The 19,132-nt window shown below is 46.0% G+C and overlaps 1 long non-coding RNA gene across 1 annotated transcript; it reads left to right on the forward strand.

The window, feature by feature from the left end:
• Nucleotides 1–14,131: 14,131 nt before the first annotated feature.
• On the forward strand, nt 14,132–18,932 carry LOC126641837 (uncharacterized). Its single transcript, XR_007629310.1, has 2 exons — nt 14,132–14,302; nt 16,467–18,932. It is a non-coding gene; the product is annotated as an uncharacterized LOC126641837 (long non-coding RNA).
• Nucleotides 18,933–19,132: the final 200 nt, after the last annotated feature.

A 19,132-nucleotide genomic window follows, 5' to 3' on the forward strand; every position in this document is an offset into this window, starting at 1 on the left:
TGCTTTGAGTGGTTTATTATCTGATGTTGATAGTAGTAGACATACTACATTGCAGAATAGAGCCACAATAGACTTTTTATTGTTAGCGCAAGGAAATGGATGCCAAGATTTTGACAGAATGTGTTGTATGAATTTGTCCAATCATAGCGAGTCAATTCATGCTAGCATTCAAAAATTAAAAGCAGGATCAAAAAATTACAGATTGACGATGGTTGGGGCTGATTAAATAATCCGTTTAGTGGATGGGGACTATCAGGATGGCTTCTGTCTCTTGTCAAAACAGGGTTGCTTGTGTTGCTTATTGTTGTAGTTGTACTACTTATGTTGTCATGTCTTGTGTCTCTTCTGCAAAGGACCCTGCAGAAGATGGCACAGGCAATTTTTGTGGCACAAATAGAAAAAGGGGGAATTGTTGGGGTAGGAGGCGGGTCCGCAGACCCCTAGATGAAGGATATAGAGGTGGAGGATTTTGACTTAGACATTTTGAAGCTATTTACCTGAGGAATTCACAGGAGCAGTGAAAGACTTGAGAAGATGCCAAAACTGACCAGTGAGAGAAGAATGTAAATAAGGTGTGAATATCCAATTGTGTGTAAAAACTAATAACAGACCACAGATAGAGAGTTATTAATAGAAAGGTATATAAGGTTCTGTTCACAGAGTGTGTATAAATTAGGCTGAACTGAGCAATAAAGCAGACTTATGGATCATCATTATACTGTACCTGGCTTTTATTCTTTCGACTGTCCTGGCTACTACAACATGTGACCAGCAGGTCGAGGAAGGTGATTCTTCCCCTCTACTCTGCTCTTGTGAGACCCCACGTGAAGTACTGACTCCAACTCTGGGGTCCCCAAGACAAGAAGGATGTTGACCTGTTGGAAAAAGTTCAGAGGAGGACCACTAAGATGATCAGAGGGCCAGAGCACCTCTCCTATGAAGACAAGCTGAGAGAGCTGGGGCTGTTCTATCTGGAGAAACGAAGGCTCTGTGGAGACCTTTTAGCACCTTCGACTACCTGAAGGGGGTCTACGAGAAGGCTGGAGAGGGACTTTTTACAGGGGCATGTAGTGATAGGACAAGGGGCAATGGCTTTAAACTGGAAAAGAAGACAGGTTTAGATTAGATATGTCATAGATCTGAAAAGAGATGTTGGAATTTTTTTTTCTTCCCTAGGGTCATGTGTGTGTCCCCCCCCCCAATCCTGCTCCCCCCATCTGTTTCTTCTTGGATGGTCGGAGGGGTGGGGGCACAGCAAGCCATACGTGCTGGGCAGCACAGGAGCAGGGAGAGGGGGAACGTGGTGGCTGTAGGGACAGCTGTGGAGTCCTTTTTTCAGGGGCTTCTGGGATTACTCCGCAAACCAGACAGAGCAGGAATCCCGTTTTTGGCCGCCTCCTTTTCTTTTCCTGAGAGGCAGGTTTTTTTTTTTCCCACAGGACACCTTGTGGAGGACGCCTGAGATAGAGAGACCAACCCATCTCAGAGTGAGGTATTCCGTTTTCAGGAATGCCTGTGGGGTGATACCTTAGAGTTTTGATTTTTTAATTTTTGTAGATCTTAGAAGTAGTTATGTAGTAAATGTAGATTTTAAAGTAGCAGCATATTTTCCCTTTACCCTTTAAAACACCAGCTACACATAGTAAACCCTGTTACCCATTCCCATATCAATTCCCCTAAATTCCACTGGCCTATTTAGTCTCTTTTTCAAGGTAGAATTGTAGAGAACATCCTAACCCTATGGAAGAAGATATAGCCGTAGACCCAACAACCTTCAGTCCTGGGACTCTGGAAGGCCTCCAAGAACCTTACGTGCTCTGAGGAAGATGAAGATGAAGAAGAGGGGGTCCCAAAACACCCCCAGACCCAATTTCCAAGAGGCGTGGTGGGGGCAGAACCTGGGTGGTGGCAGGACGGGGATTGGGTGAAAATCATTAAAAAAACTGTGAACATCTGTATTTGGGAGCATGTTAGGGGTATTCCAGAAAGCCTGGGGGCTCATTAAAGCCTTTGTATCCTTATCTCCTACCTAATTTGACTTGGAGTCTTTTTTTCCCCACAGCCATTTAGGCAACAACAGTTTTGGTGACCGGTACGGGGACATCGGGACCTGTGACTCCTCTGGATCGGTATTCCGTTTTGCAGGGATTTCTTCTCTGGTCGGCATATTTTGAGGAATTCCTGTTCCGATCTCGGGGAGCCCAGCTTCTCGGAACCGCACACGGAGGTAAGATAAGGAACAACTCCTGGAGAATTTTAATTAGCAGCTGCGGGAAGGAGTTTTCCCCAGGGCTAGGGAATACGGTGAGACTGGGAAGGGAAACTTGGACTTGGGCCCAAAAAGTCAGTATTTTCCCAGTCTGTTGGCAAAGGGATTTTTACCGGAGTGGGCAGTGGAACTGTCCAGGAAGTTTCAGTCAGGACAGGCAGGAGGATTTCGGATTTCATGTTGGCTGGGTGTGGCCGCAGAAGCGGGGGTACGCCTCCCCCGGTTGAAACTTTGTATTTCTGTCTGAACCTTTTGGTGCCTGATTACAAAACCTGCACACCGTGTGTGAGGCTGTTGGTTTTCTCAGTTTTGTCTTAGGTCTGCTGTTTTCCTCCTGTGTTGTTTGTTAACATGGGATGTGTACAAGCTAAAGAGGAGATTCCAGAGGGAACGCCTCTCACTTTAGTTTTACGGTATTGGGATGATTTAACTGGCCCTGAGACATCTTTAAAAAGGCGGGAGCTAGTTAGACTTTCTATGGATGTTTGACCTTTCAACGGGCAGATTAGAGGATTAACCTGACCGAAATTTGGCTCTTTTGAGGTAAATATAGTGTTTCATCTTATGACAATCCTTCATAAGGAGGAAATGTGGTCTGAGTTGCACTATGCCGAGTTATTTTATTTTTTCTTAACCTGTCTGAAATTGAGAAAGGAATATAATAGAGATAAAGTTCAGCTAGAAACAGAACTCTCAGAAATGGCATTAGAGGAGAAAAAGGGAAAGAAAAATCGTGCTAAACGTGATCCTAACAGTGAAATTAATCTTGAAAGCCATGGAAATGAAAATCTGGACCTTTTAATTCCCCCAAATATGAGAATAGGAAGCCCACCCCCCCATTCGGCTCAGGCTACGGGTACGGCAGGTGTAGGTCCATCGGGGCGGGGGTAGCCCCTGGAGCGGGTCCTGCCAGCGTGGCGGGGCCAGCTGGACCTGCAGTGCCGGATCCGGATGCTTCGGGGGTCTCGGGTAGTGTGGACGGACAGGTTGGGACCGCTCCAGGCGGAGCGGGGGCCCTGGGAACTGCTGTTAGTGCTCCCAGGGCTGCGGGGCCAGCCCTTCCTGGGGCCGTGGGGCCGGTCCTGTCTGAAGCTGCGAGTTCCCTGGGTGTCGGTGATCGGGGGGCGATGGCCCCTCCCTGGGCTGCAGGGCCTGTCCTGACCAGGGCCGCAGGTCCTTTTGGTTACGGGGGGACGGTAGCCCCTCCCTGGGCTGCGGGGCCAGTCCTGACTGGAGCCACGGACCCTTTTGGTTACGGGGGAGCGGCAGTGGCTCCCCCCTGGGCCATTCCAGGAGTGCCAGGAGCAGGGGCGGTGTCTGCAGCTGGGGTCCCCGCCCCGGCTGACACGGGACCCTTCATCTCTGCCATGAGGGGCGGGGACAAACCCGCCCCCATCCCTTCGGGGGGAACCAGGGTTTAGAATTACAGCATCGGGGGAGGAGCAGGTTAAGGAGGAGGAGGAGGTCAGTTCCAGCTATCGACAGGAGACAAGGATGGAGTCTTCCCCCTTTTGACTCCTCGAGTGCAAACATTAAGATTCGGGATAGTGATTTTACTGATATAGGCACAGAAGTTTCTGAGGATGAATCAAACGATAGATTGGGGGAGGGAGAAGAGAAACCACTTATAGTAAGACCAAAGACAGGGGGAAGAAGAGTACAAGAAGCTCTGTCAGACCCCAGCCCTGTGGCTAGTAGGACAAGATCACAAAAGGAAAAGCCTACAGTAGAAGCCCCTTTAAGACAAACCATGAGCAACCAGGGTCCAGTTTCGATAAAAACTCCTTTTTCTCTAGGTGAGTTACAGCAGTGGAAAGCTTCAGTTGGAACATATAGGGAAAACCCAGAGAAAGTGGCTAAGTATGTGAAGAGAGCAATAAAGACACAAGATCCTGATTGGGACGATTTGGAAGTAATGCTAGAAACATTATTAGACTCTAGTGACATAGACATGGTCAAGCAAGCTGCCCGGAATACAATTGAGATGTTCATGACATCTGGGCAGATGCAAGGAGAACTAAAAGATATATTCCCCTTAGAAGATCCCAAATGGGACCCCAATATACCAGACAAAAGGGAAGCATTGAAACGCTATCAGGACTGGGTGGTTTATGGTCTTAAACATGGAATTCCAAAAGTAGAAAATTGGTCAAAAATGTATACAGTGAAACAAGATAAAAATGAATCCCCTACAGATTTCCTGAACAGACTAACAGAGACCGTACGCAAGTACACAGACATAGATGTAGAATCAGAGACAGGGAAAAAGCACTTGGTCTATTTATTCATAGACCAATCTGCAGACAATATAAGGAAAAAGCTACAGAAGGCAGGTGAGGACAAGAGTATTGGTGAATTAGTGAATATAGCTTGGACAGTCTATCAAAATAGAGATCAAAAAGGCAGAGGAAAGGAGCAGGATGGTGACTACCAAAAACATCGCAAACACAATGTCCACAATGAAAATTATAGATCTAATTAGGAGCATGATAGGACTAATGATCTATGTTCTTTTTGTAAAAAGAAGGGGCACTGGAGAAGGGATTGTCCAGACTTGAAGAGGAGAAGTGAATTCCCACCCCCTCTTCCAGCCTCCCAACTGACTTTAACCAGAATGCATGAAAGGGACTGGAGAATTCTACCCCAGCAGAACTTCTGGTTGTAGCTAAGCTGGGGGGAGAAGATGTGGAATTTTTAATTGATACAGGTGCTGCATATTCCGTGTTAAACACCTTGGAAGGGAAACTGAGTCATGATACTGTAACTGTGGTTGGTGCCACAGGGGTAAGTGAAACCAGGCCTTTCTTCAAACCTTTGAAATTTAAATTAGGGAAACACTGGGTAACTCATCAATTCCTCTATATGCCAAATTCTCCCATGCCTTTATTGGGTAGACATTTATTAGAAAAATTGGAAACTGAAATTAAATTCTGTAGGGGGGGGGAATAAAAGTTATCATCCCTGACACTAAATATATTGAGGCAGCTACCTTCTTCATTCAGGAGAACCACGGAGAGATCCCCACAGAGGTTGAGAATGCTGTCATCCCTTTAGTGTGCTCAGGAGGTGAGACCTCTAATGAGAGAATTCCTACTTTTCTTTCTTTTATTTCCCTCTCTCCAAATATTGACAAATTAGAAATTACAGGGAGTCTGAATGAAGAAGGAAAAAATAACAATTTTACTAAAATATGGAGAAAAAAATCAAAACCAAAAAAACCCCCAGAAAGAAACAACAATAGCAGAAAATATTACCTAGCCACCCCCACCTCCCCTCCCCCAGGTTAAAACAAAAAACCTGGAAGGATATTTCATGCAAAGTCCTATGCCACTGAGATAGCAGTATGGGTAGCAAATCACATGAAGTGACAATGGTGGAGCCAGGATGGTCTGGCAAGGTGCTGAGACCAGGCAGTCGCAGGCCACATAGCAACAGCACCCTGTGCAGTTCCCGAAAGGGAAAATCCCAAACTGTTGGCGATGGTTGGTTGCACTGAGATGACTCAGCTGGGGTCAGGGGTCTTGATCCACATGGTGGTGAGAGAGCTGGAGGCGAAAAGCTAGTGCAGTGTGGGGCAGCTGGCAGCAAAAGCTTCTCCGAGAAGTGGTTGGTGCGGTGCAGGCCCAGGGAAACTCCTTGAAGTGCACGGTGCAGGGGGCTGTGGTGGTCCCCTCCCTCAACACCCACACCCAGGAACAAGAGAGCGTTTCTGGAAGTGCTGGGCATTTTTATCCCTTGTCTCCTCAGTTCACACAAGGCTTCACTTCAGGGACCCCCCCCATCCCCCTCTTCCCCAGAAGCAGGGCAAAGACTTGGAACTGAAGCTCCTGCAGCCCATGAAGGACCTTCAGGGTGCAGAAACCTTCCTGCAGCCTATGGAGGAGTCCATTCTGGAGCAGGTAGATACATGGAAGAAGTCGTGACCCCTGTGGGAGACCTAAGATGGAGCAGAGTCCTGCTGGAGACTTGTGGCCGGTGGTCGGTGGAGAGAAAACACCCACGCAGGAGCAAGTTTTCCCGGGTAGGACTTGTAGCCCTGGTGGGAGACCCACATGAAGGACTGCATCCCCTTAGGGAGTCATCCACGGGGCAACAGATTGAAAAGAACTGTTGCCCAAGGGGTGAATGGACTCAAACTGGAGAGGTCTATCAAAGACTGTCTCCCGTGGGAGGGAACCCCATGGAAACAGAGGAAGGACGTAGAGCCATTACTTCCCCCTGTAGCCCGTGGTGAAGACTATGGTAAATCAGTAAGTGTCCTCTTGTAACCATAGAAGATCTTCAGACTGCAAAGAACTGATTATAAAAAACTGTTGGTCCAAGGAATGGAACACAACCCCCCACCCCCTTCTCCATTTCCTTGCACTGTTGGGGGGGAAGGGAGAGCTGATGCAGAAAGAGGGGTGGGGGAAGAATGTTGTTGGGTTTTAAGACTGTTTTAATTTCCACTTTTTAGCCTTTATTCTGTTAGTAGTTAATTTTAGTCTTATTCTGTTAGTAATAGTAATAAATCTAAGTTTTATCCTCACTTTGAGTTTGTTTTGCCTGCTAACAACTGATTCTCTCAATCCTTGTCTCTACTCACGAAATTCCTTTTTGTTTTTTTTCTTCTCTACTGTGTTGCAGCTGCAGAGGGGAGAAGAGAGAGTAGTAAAGTGATTTTAATAGGCCCTTGGCATCTAGCCAAGGTCAAACCATGACATCTTCCAAGGTTGTCTGTAAGAACTTTATCTTTTCAGGGAGTTAACCACCCTGTAAGGCAAGAGGGAGGAAAAAACACCAGACTATTCATGGGAAGATATTTTTTCCCAGGCAGCAAAGCTTCCTCGAGTAACATAAATTTTCTCCTCCTCAAATAATTCTTCCGAGAAAATTCTTCTACACTTACAGCCACTTTTTTAACATCAGGGTGTTGCCTAAATGGCTGTGGGGAAAAAAAAACTCCAAACCAAATTAGGTAGGAGATAAGATAAGGATACAAAAGCTTTAATGAGTCCCCAGGCTTTCTGGAATACTCCCGAAATACAGATGTCCACAGTTTTTATAATGATTTTCGCCAATTCCCGTCCTGCCACCACCCAGGTTCTACCCTTGCCACGCCTCTTGGAAATTGGGTCTGGGGGTGTTTTGGGACCCCCTCTTCTTCATCTTCATCTTCCTCAGAGCACGTAAGGTCCTTGGAGGCCTTCCAGAATTCTAGACCTGGAGGTTGTTGAGTCTATGGCTGTATCTTCTTCCATAGGGTTAGGGTGTTCTTCTACAATTCTACCTTGAAAAAGAGACTAAACAGGCTGTGGAATTTCAGGAATTGATAGGGGAATGGGTAACAGGGGTTTGAGCCGGTGTGGTAAAGGGATAATATGCTGCTACTCTAAAATCTACATTTACTACATAACTACTTCTAAGATCTACAAAAATTTAAAAAATCAAAACATCAAAACTCCAAGGTATCAGTCCCCCCTTTAGAGACTGGACAAAACTCAAAAATTTTGTTCAATCTCTACTCCTTACATCTAATCATTTTCCAAAGTGATGACCAACATCTACAAAATTGGTTCATGCAATAAGCTATTACAGAAACACTAACTATGTACATTACCAATAGAAACAGTTGTTTAATCCAGGTCCAGTTCGGTAACCATGAAGTAAGTTTGTGGAGAGTGTCTCCCAAACCCAGTGAGACATTGTCCAGAGATATTTGATGTAAAATATTGGTTTGATTCCGAATTGCAGCCAAACCGTTATTAATTCTTCCACTTTGGTCTATGTAAGAACAGCAACTGGTGTTGATGACTTTACACACGCCTCCCTGAGAGTCTAACAAGATGTTAAGAGCCAGTCAATTTTGTAGAACTACACGAGACAGACTATGGACCTCCTCTTGTAGAGCTGAAATTGCATCTGAAGCATGATCTTGAATGTTTTCGATTAGAACTGAGATGTTAACTATTGCTTTTTCCAATTCACTCACCCCTAGAGATGGGATCATGGCTCTGACTATACTGTGAAAGAGTGTGGGATGGTCAATAAGGGGATCGTTTGTCCTTTTTATTCTTTTTAGATAAGTTCTTTCTCATTCCTCTTGTTCATCAATTTGGTCAAAGATTGTTATGTTTGGAATCACAACCCCTAGAGCATAGGCCTGATCTTTATCAAGGGGTAAAACTTTCCAAGCCTCCTTTTCACAAATCCAGTACCACCCTCAACCATGGGGAGGAATTAATCTCAAGGGGACCTGTGCCAACCTTGTTACAACTTCCGGGCCTATCTCTTCTTTAGATTTATCTTTATCACAGTAAGGAGGGAGAATGATTTTTCCTGTAGCATTAACAACCATACAGGGGACAGTGTAATTGTCCTGATCAGACATTACGTGACTCAGGGTTACTGGATAGTAGGTCTCAGTAACTGGCTTCCAGGTCCCTGGGAGTTCTAACATGGACTTACCAAAGTTTGTTTCGTTTAGTAAAATGCCAATAAGGGGCCAACTGCCATCTTTACCATCGATTGCTGGTATTTGGGTACAAATCCAGCAGTCATCTTTGGGGAGGATTTTGGATACATTTTGGACTATGGTCACATGCAATTTTGGATCCCAAACTCGATTCATAGTTACTGACTGTACAGATAACATGTACAGTAGAAGCAGTCTATGCTACATCCTCTTCCTCTGAGTCGGGTTCTGCTTTGCTGATAGTTCCAGGAACTGAAGCTTTCTTCACTCTGGAGTAATGAAACCACGGTCCTTTGCCAGCAACTTTGACAGCAGTGAGGGAAGTCAGCAGGACTTGGAAAGGTCCTCTCCACTTGGCTCGCAGCGGGTCACTGTCCCACCATTTGATGTAGACCCAGTCTCCTGGTTGGAATTGATGAACAGGGGTGTCCAATCCTATGGGCCTGGAAAACTCGATGAATTTCTGGAGTTTCTGTAAAGTAGAGCCTAAAGCAATTAAATACTTTTGTAAATCAACCTTCCCTCTCATGTGAATGTCCCCTGGAATGTGCGGAGTCTGGTATGGTCTTCCATACAATATTTCATAAGGACTTATGTTATCCCTCCGTCTTGGCTGGATGCGAATCCTCAGCAGAGCCAGAGGCAAAGTCTGAACCCATGACATGGATGTTTCCTGACAAATTTTGCCAATTTGCATTTTAAGAGTGCCATTCTTGCATTCGACTTTGCCACTTGCCTGAGGTTTATAGGGAGTGTGGAGGTCCCAAACAATTCCTAGGACATGACACACCTCCTTCACTATCGCTGTGAAATGTGTCCCTCTGTCTGATGACATTCCCAGAGGAATTTCAAATCTTGGAATTATGTGATTAAGCAAAGCTTTTACCACTTCTCTTGCTGTGTTAGTGCGACACGGGTAAGCTTCAGGCCATCCACTGAAAGTGTCAACCAGCAATAGAGTGTATTTGTACCCCTCCCTCGGTGGTAACTTAGTAAAATCTATTTGCCAGTAATCTCCAGGAAGGTTTCCAACCTTTGTCACTCCTAGCACAACCCTCTTGGTTGTATCCGGGTTGTTTTGCTGGCAGATTTCACACTTACTCACTATGGATTGCACGACTTCAGTCATACCTGTCCCTATCACTACCTTCTTTAGGTGGTTGAGAAGGTTCTCTATTCCCCAGTGGATAGCCTCATGTTCCTGTAGAGCTATTTCCCTTAGGAGTGGGAGTGTGACCACAACCTGTCCTGTTGGTGTAACAGCTGTTGCCTAAATGGCTGTGGGGAAAAAAGACTCCAAGTCAAATTAGGTAGGAGATAAGATAAAGATACAAAAGCTTTAATGAGTCCCCAGGCTTTCTGGAATACCCCGAGCGCACGCTCCCGAAATACAGATGTCCACAGTTTTTATAATGATTTTCGCCAATTCCCGTTCTGCCACCACCCAGCTTCTGCCCCTGCCATGCCTCTTGGAAATTGGGTCTGGGGGCGTTTTGGGACCCCCTCTTCTTCATCTTCATCTTCCTCAGAGCACGTAAGGTCCTTGGAGGCCTTCCAGAATTCTAGACCTGGAGGTTGTTGAGTCTATGGCTGTATCTTCTTCCATAGGGTTAGGATGTTCTTCTACAATTCTACCTTGAAAAGGGACTAAACAGGCTGTGGAATTTCAGGAATTGATAGGGGAATGGGTAACAGGGGTTTGAGCTGGTGTGGTAAAGGGATAATATGCTGCTACTTTAAAATCTACATTTACTACATAACTACTTCTAAGATCTACAAAAATTAAAAAATCAAAACATCAAAACTCCAAGGTATCAGTCCCCCCTTTAGGGACTGGACAAAACTCAAAAATTTTGTTCAATCTCTACTCCTTACATCTAATCATTTTTTCAAAAAGATGATCAACATCTATAACATTGGTTCATGCAATAAGCTATTACACAAACACTAACTATGTACATTACCAATAGAAACAGTTGTTTAATCCACGTCCAGTTTGGTAGCTATGAAGTAAGTTTGGGGAGAGTGTCTCCCAAACCCAGTGAGACATTGTCCAGAGATACCTGATGTAGAATTTTAGTTTGATTCCGAATTGCAGCCAAATCATAGTGCAAATTCAGCACTCACTTTCACAAAGAATATTAAGTGCATTTTACTAAAACTTAATGTAAATTAGGTTCCAAACTTAATTCATAGTTACTGACTGTAGAGATAAAATGTAAAGTAGAAACAGTCTATGCCACATCCTCTTCTTCTGAGTTGGGTTCTGATTTGCTGATAGTTCCAGGAATTGAAGCTTTCTTCACTCTGGAGTAATGAAACCAGGGTCCTTTGCCAGCAACTTTGACAGCAGTGAGGGAAGTCAGCAGGACTTGGAAAAGTAAAGTAGAACCGGTGTTGTTCCTGGCTTGAGTGTGATGCTTACGGGTTCTGCTCGCTTGGACTTCCCAGGATATTTGTTAGTCCACATTTAAGGGGTCACAGCATTCTCAACCTGTCATAGTTCTGATTTTTAGCAAAGAATTTTTTCTTTCCCTTCCCTCTGCCATGTGTGTGTGTGTGTGTGCTCTGTATATTGCCCATTTAGTTGAACAAAAGAATCGGCCTGGCCCAGTAATAGCCAAGAGATTTGTTCCCTTGACAACGAAGGGGGGGGGTTGGCTGGTGTGTGACTGGAAGGGGGTGGAGGCTGGGGGGGGAGGAGAGTCTCTCTCTCTCTGCCGGGGTGAGAGGCTGCTGCGGGCTGCAGACACTGCCGGGTTCCTTTGTCTTTTTCCTGTCGGAGGGGAGTTTCTGGCTGCTTCTCTTGGCTCACCTCTGGCTGGCTGCAAGCCCTGCTTACAACAGACCCTAATCAGCTGAAGTTTGTGAGTTTTCTTCCATTGGGAGAACTTTCTGTTTTATTGCTGTTGTTTTCCTTCCCCCTTCCCCCCCCACCTGGTGGGAGCCAAGGATCTCACAGCGCCGCCTGGTGACGGGCACTGGACATTACAAGTTCTACTCCATCAGTGATCCAACAACGCCACCTGGTGACTACAATAGGACACTACAAGTTTTTTTTCACACCTTTAGTGACCCAACACCGCCACCTGGTGAATGGTACAGGACATTACAAAATTTTGCATCTCCAGTGACCCGACGGCGCCCCCTGCTGACTGTGGTTGGAACTGCACCAAAGGGTGCAAGAAATCGAACTATTTTCCTTTGGCCGATTTATCGGTTTTGTTCTTGAAGGGGATTATTGGTGGGTATAGGAGTATTACTTAGTTATTTTACTTGGTTTTTTTCGTGTTCCTGTTAATACACACATACCTTTTAATAAAGGGCTGTTATTTTCCCTTTTCCATAATTTGTTTTCCTTCAATCGAAGCCTCCTAATTTTGGATTTATAATTACTTGGAAAGAGAAGTTTGGGTCTTTTCCTTCTAATCCATCCTCAGCAAAAGACCCTTGTCTCATTTAAACTGGGACACAACCTCTGCGGGGATCTCTCCGTGGTTCTCCTGTATGAAAAAGGTAGTTGCCTCTATATATTTAGTGTTAAGGATGATTACTTTTATTCCCTCCCCCTTAAAGAATTTATTAAGAACATATCATTAGAAACTTCTGTGCCTGTATCAGTAAACTTTAATCTGCTCCTCTTCCGATGCTGTAATTCTAAACCTTGGTTCCCCCCTTCCCCCGTAGGATAGGGTGGTGCCGACGGGATAGGGGCGGGTTCGTCCCTGCCCCTCATGGTAGATTTGGAGGGTCCCGTGTCAGCCGGGGCAGGGACCCCGGCTGCAGACACCACCCCCGCTCCTCCTCTCGCAGTGCTGAGGTCTGAGCCTCCTGTTCCCACAGCAACTGAGCCCGCGCTGCCTGTAACGGCCCCGGCGGGGGCCACCGCACTCCCCCGCCGCTACCGGTAGAGCCTGCGGCTCCAGCCAGGACTGGCCCCACAGCCCAGGGAGGCGCTACCACCCCCCCCGTAACCAAAAGGGCCTGCAGCCCCGGCCAGGAACGACCCTGCAGTCCAGGGGGGGGCTATCGCCCCCACCCTGACACTGGCAGAGCTTGTAGCTCCAGACGGGACTGGTCCCACAGCCTTAGGAGGGGCGATCGCTGCCCGATCACCGACACCTAGGGAGCTCGCAGCTTCAGACAGGACCGGCCCCGTGGCCTCGACAGGGGCTGACTCCACAGCTCTGGAAGGGGCTACCGCCGGTCTGGCTAGTACCAGAGTTCTCGGCGCAGCAGGGGCAGAGGCCGTCCCAGCTCCCACCACTCCTGTGCCAGTTGGAACATCCGGCACCGACCCCGCGGGTCCCGGAGCACCAACAGCAGTTCCCAGGACCCCCGCTCCTCCCGGAGCAGTCCCAGCTTGTCCCACCGTTGCCCCCGGGGCCCCCGAAGCAACTGGACCCGGCACTGTAGATCCAACCGTCCCTGCCGAGCTGGCAGGACCCGCCCCAGGGGCTACCCCCGCTCCTAATGGACCGACGCCCCCCGCACCTGCGGCTGGACCCAGGAAAGGTCCTGGGCTTGTTATTCTCATATCTGGGGGAATTAAGAGGTTCAGATCTTCATTTCCAGGGCTTTCAAGATTAATTTCCTCCTTAGGATCATGCTTAGCACGATTTTTCTTTTTCTCCTCTAATGCCATTTCTGTGAGTTCTGCTTCTATTTGAACTTTGTCCTTTTTATATGCCTTTCTCAATTTTGGACGGGTTAAGAAAAGGTAGAATAACTGCATAATGCAACTCAGACCACATTTCCTCCTTATGAAGGATTGTCATAAGATGAAGCACTGTATTTGCCTCAAAAGAACCAAATTTTGACCAGGCTATTCCTCTAATTTGTCCAGTATAGGGCCAGACATCCATAGAGAGTCTAACTACCTTCTGCCTTTTTAAAGATGTCTCAGGACCAGTTAAATCATCCCAATACCGTAAAACCAAAGCGAGAGGGGTTCCCTCTGGAATCTCCTCTTTAGCTTGTGTACATCCCATGTTAACAAACAACACAGGAGGAAAACGACAGATCTAACCTAGAACTCACAGCCACACACACACACACACTGCGGACTCTGTATCCAAACACTACCAGGTTCAGGCAGAAACACAGAGTTTCAACCGGGGGAGGCGTCTCCCCCCTTCTGCGACCACACCTGGCCAACACGAAACCCAAAATCCTCCTGCCTGCCCTAACTAAAACTTTCCAGGCAGTTCTCCTGCCCACTCCGGCAAAAAGCCCTTTGCCAACAGACTGGGAAAACACTGACTTTTAGGGCCCAAGTCCAAGTTTCCCTTCCCAGTCTCACCGTATTCCCTAGCCCTGGGGAAAACTCCTTCCCGCAGCTGCTAATAAAAATTCTCTAGGAGTTTTGTTCTTTATCTTACCTCCTCCGTGTGCGGTTCCGAGAAGCTGGGCTCCCCAAGATCAGAGCAGGAATTCTTCAAGATATGCCGACCGAAGAAGAAATCCCTGCAAAATGGAATATCGATCCAGAGGAGTCACAGGTCCCAAGTCCCTGTACGGAGTCACCAAAACTGTTGCCTAAATGTCTGTGGGGAAAAAAAGACTCCAAACCAAATTAGGTAGGAGATAAGATAACGATACAAAAATTTTAATGAGCCCCCAGGTTTTCTGGAATACCCCATCGCGCACGCTCCCGAAATACAGATGTCCACAGTTTTTATAATGATTTTCACCCAATCCCCGTCCTACCACCACCCAGGTTCTGCCCCTGCCACACCTCTTGGAAATTGGGTCTGGGGGTGTTTTGGGACCCCCTCTTCTTCATCTTCCTCAGAGCACGTAAGGTCCTTGGAGGCCTTCCAGAGTCCTAGGCCTGAAGGTTGTTGAGTCTATGGCTGTATCTTCTTCCATAGGGTTAGGGTGTTCTTCTACAATTCTACCTTGAAAAAGAGACTAAAGAGGCTGTGGAATTTAGGGAATTGATAGGGGATGGGTAACAGGGGTTTGAGCTGGTGTGGTAAAGGGATAATATGCTGCTACTTTAAAATCTACATTTACTACATAACTACTTCTAAGATCTACAAAAATTAAAAAAATCAAAACATCAAAACTCCAAGGTATCAGTGGTCTTCTAACATATCCCTTTTTGAAATGTGTGTGTAGATTCCTCCCTTGGGGGGGATACCCTCCAGGTTGAGAGAAAGAGATGTCCCCATGAGCATTGGTATGGGTGAGTTACATCAAATCTCTACTTAATAATTATTTCTTTTTGCTAACTTTAATTCAATTGTTTCAATAATTGCTACAATATAGTGCACTATCCTATCTTATACTATACTACTAGTAGTTTTAACATTTATATTGTGTAGGAAATAATTTCGGTAAAGATCTTTTGTCTGATCATTTTTAGTAATAAATGAATAATTTTATATAAATATTCTCATTTTGCCAATCATTAAAACCCGTGGGACAAAAGTAATTCAATCATACCTCTGTAATCCCTTAAATTTAAACCATTGAGATAATCTGAAGCTAAGATTGGATTTAGCTGCACCTAGACTCCTCTTTGAGAAGGGATTTAGAAAGCAAGGGAGTCCTTTCTGCACCTCGTGACTCAATGGCAGGGCTTTTTAATAAATTTTGTCTAAGCCTTCCACTCCCACCCATGACAATCATCCAGTGCCAGATCAAGACATCTCTTAAACACCTCCAGGGATGGTTGTATTCATGCTTAATTAGATGCTGTTATTTTTTGGTCTGTGTTTGGCCCAGGCACATGCAAGAATCTGTTCTTTTCCTGCCAAGTTATGTGCAAACAAGCACTGATAAATGAGAACTTTGTCCTTGAAGGAAGTATCTTGTATAAACTGCAATTAATTTGGGTCTGACTATTGGTTGACGACCCTCCAAGGACATTTGAAGAAGAAAGTGAAGAGGAGGAGAAGGATGAAGTAAGCCCCGAGACTCATTTAGAAAAGACTCCCAATGTGTAGCATGCAGGCACAGGAGAAGTTTCAATGCACTCATGCATGCGCAGAAGGGGTACCACTTAAAAAATAAGAGAAAGATTGGAAAATGTTAAGATTATTTTTTTTTAGAAGCAAAGATACCACTGAAAACTACCTTTCTGCCAGGTTGGGGAGGGGGGGTAGAGAAACAGTTTTCTGCCATTTTTTTTCTGTCTCTGCCGTTTTTTGATGTTATCTCTTTAGATGCAGGTGGTTTAACACTTTTAGTCCTCTGGAATGCAGGAAGTGAGGTTTCACTGCTCACTGATGAACGGTGTCCCAGTCCGTAGAAGGGTCCCGTTCAGCCGCAACTCCCTGGCCCTCAGGAATATAGTGAGGCTAGAAGGATAAGATATAACTCACGCATGCAGCACGGTGGATCTCAGTTCTCTCCAGGCTGGCAGAGTCTCAGTCTCCCATGGCAGGTAGGCAGCAAACCATGGTGGAGAAAAGGTGAGGGGAGGTGAGGAGAGACTCCTGGGGCAACCAGTTCTCTCTCCCTTTCCTCTTTCCTGATTTTCCAAAATTTGTCCTCGAGTTTTACAGTGTTCAAAGGAGGTTGTACGTGGTTTCTTGGCACGTAACCAGTTCAGATATCCAAGGAGATATGATAACCTTCAACAATGGCAGAATCTTTTGGCAGGAAAAGTCCCGTGGGAAGTCCTGGTGAGAACTTCTGGCAGAGAGCTGACAATTTTTGGTAGGAAGTTTTTTGACAGGCAGAACAATGGCAAAACATAATTTTTGGCATTTCTATATTATCTGTGTGTTACAGAGGGGTGTGCAGTACACCTGGAATCAGCTGCCCCGGGGTGGAAACACAGTCCCACCATTTGCCATGGACTGATCCAGACTGCACTGGAAAATGGTGAGGCTCCAGAACATCTACAGTACATAGATTACATCATTGCATGGGGGAACACAGTGGGAGAAGTCTTTGAGAAAGGAGAGAAGATAATCCAGATTCTCATAAGAGCTGGTTTTGCCATTAAACATTAAGGTCAAGGGACCTGCTCAGGAAATTCAGTTCCTAGGAATGAAGTGGCAAGATGGACACTGCTGGATTCCAATAGAGGTGATTAACAAAATAGCAACCATGTCCCCACCAACCAGCAAGAAGGAAACACAGGCTTTCCTAGGCACCGTGGGCTTTTGGAGAATGCATATCCCTGAGTACAATCAGATTGTAAGTCCTCTCTACCTTATGACACGGAAGAAAAATGATTTCCACTGGGGCCCTGAACAACAACAGACCTTTGAACAAATTAAACAGGAGATTGCCCATGCAGTAGCCCTTGGGCCAGTCAGGACAGGACAGGATGTGAAGAACTTGCTCTACACTGCAGTCATGGAGAATGACCCTTCCTAGAGCCTCTGGCAGAAAGTGCCTGGGGAGACACGTGGATGACTACTGGGATTCTGGAGTTGGGGATACAAAGGATCTGAAACCAGTTATACCCCAACTGAGGAAGAGATCCTGGCTGCTTATTGTGGTGGTTCTCCCCCAGCTGGCCTGGGGGATTCGGGAAGAGTTAAAGTTAGCAGGAACCTTTGTTCAGGGGAGAATTACGCCTGGACCCGGAAATTGTAACAATATGGTTTTCCGGTAAAATGTGCTGAACACAGCAAAATGTGTTTCGTGACATGTGCAGTAAGCAGAGTTATATAACACCGTTAGTGGCCAATGGAAGAATATTTATGTATGTGGGAACCAGTGGAGAGTTGACATGTGTAGCCTAAAAAGTGTATAAAAGTAGCAGACATCGTGCAATAAAGTGTTCCAGCCTCTGGATCCACAAGGGTTTTGTGTCGTGTCCCGCCTCAACCCACGACAGCTTATGAAGGAGTTCAAGCTGCCTTAGAAGAGATGGGCACTGAAGCACAGCTCCTCCTGGTACCCAGACTACCAGTGCTGGACTGGATGTTCAAAGGAAAAACTCCTTCTACAACCATCACGCCACCGATGCCACATGGAGTAAGTGAATCACTCTGATCACACAGCAAACCCAGATAGGGAATCCTAATTGCCCTGGGATTCTGGAAACTATCACCAACTGGCCCAAAGGTGAGAGTGTCGGACTATCCTCTGAAGAAGAAGAGGAGTAGGTGACACAGGCTGAGGAGGCCCAACCATATAACCAGCTACCAGAAGATGAAAAACAATATGCTCTCTTCACAGATGGCTCCTGTCGCATTGTAGGGACAAACCGGAAATGGAAGGCAGCTGTATGGAGTCCCACACGGCGAGTTGTAGAAGTGACTGAAGGACAAGGTGGGTCAAGTCAGGTTGCAGAGCTTAAAACTGTTCAGCTGGTTTTGGATTTTGCTAAACTAGAGAAATGGCCAAGACTCTATCACTACACTGACTCATGGATGGTAGCCAATGCTCTATGGGGATGGTTAGAGTGATGAAGTAAGGCCAACTGGCAGGGCTTGTTTTTGCACAAGACCTGGTTTTATTTGGTTAATAATGCAAAAAGATGGGGAAACATGTTGTGTAACCTAAGGGGACCTAATTTTGAGTGAGAATGGTCTGTAATGTTTCATTGTAAATATATATGTATATAGTTTTAAAGGGTGTTAATTTGGGCATGACATAGGTGGTATAGAATAAGGGATGGATAATGTCCTAGTTAAAGCAGCCAGGACCAGTTCATCACTGTGTGGGTGCAACCCAAACTGTGTATTCTAAACCCTCTATGTCATTTCCCAGAAACTGTTAACAATAGACCATTTGCAGCAACTGCCCAGGGCACACCTGACCCCTCAGGCTATAAGCTGGGTGTTAAGAGGCCTGTGAGAGAAAAGGATGTTCCTGTCCACCCACAACTCACAGTCACCCATTGTGGAATTCCCTGCCCTGGGGGAGACGCTGGGCATTCCTGCCTGAACCTGAGTGTATATAATCTTAGGGTCTTGGGACTTCTGGTACCACTCGTGGGATCCAGAGGAGGGCCACCACTCTTGACCAGACTGCGACTACCACTCTCAACCAGAGTGCAACCATTGCTCTCAACTGGACTGCAACCACCGCTTGCACCAACAGGTTCTTCCTCTCCTTTTATTTTTGAACTGCAGGGGGCCCACGTGGGGCTCAGCACGGGGGCCAATGAACACCATTCTGTTCGTACCCCAGGGTACCAGGTTATACATCTGGTCTTTTTGTGGTTTAAAACCAATTCATCATCTGTATAATTGTATTTATTGTATTATTTTATTAAATTGTAATTCTGACTTATAATCTCTTTTGAGTTGGGTTAATTTCTCCTGCTGGTTTTCCCTTAAACCATCACAAGTTGCCATCACAGAAACATGGTGGGATAACTTGCTGTGGGAGACAATGTGGAATATATGCAGTGGAAACATCAATCATAGAGGAGAAACAAATGCAACCCAAGAAAACTCCTGAAGTCAGCACAGAAAAGCTTCATATCACGAATT

This window comes from Myiozetetes cayanensis, unplaced genomic scaffold (assembly GCF_022539395.1).
Source record: "Myiozetetes cayanensis isolate MyiCay16 unplaced genomic scaffold, myiCay2020 scf219, whole genome shotgun sequence".
NCBI lineage: Eukaryota > Metazoa > Chordata > Aves > Passeriformes > Tyrannidae > Myiozetetes > Myiozetetes cayanensis.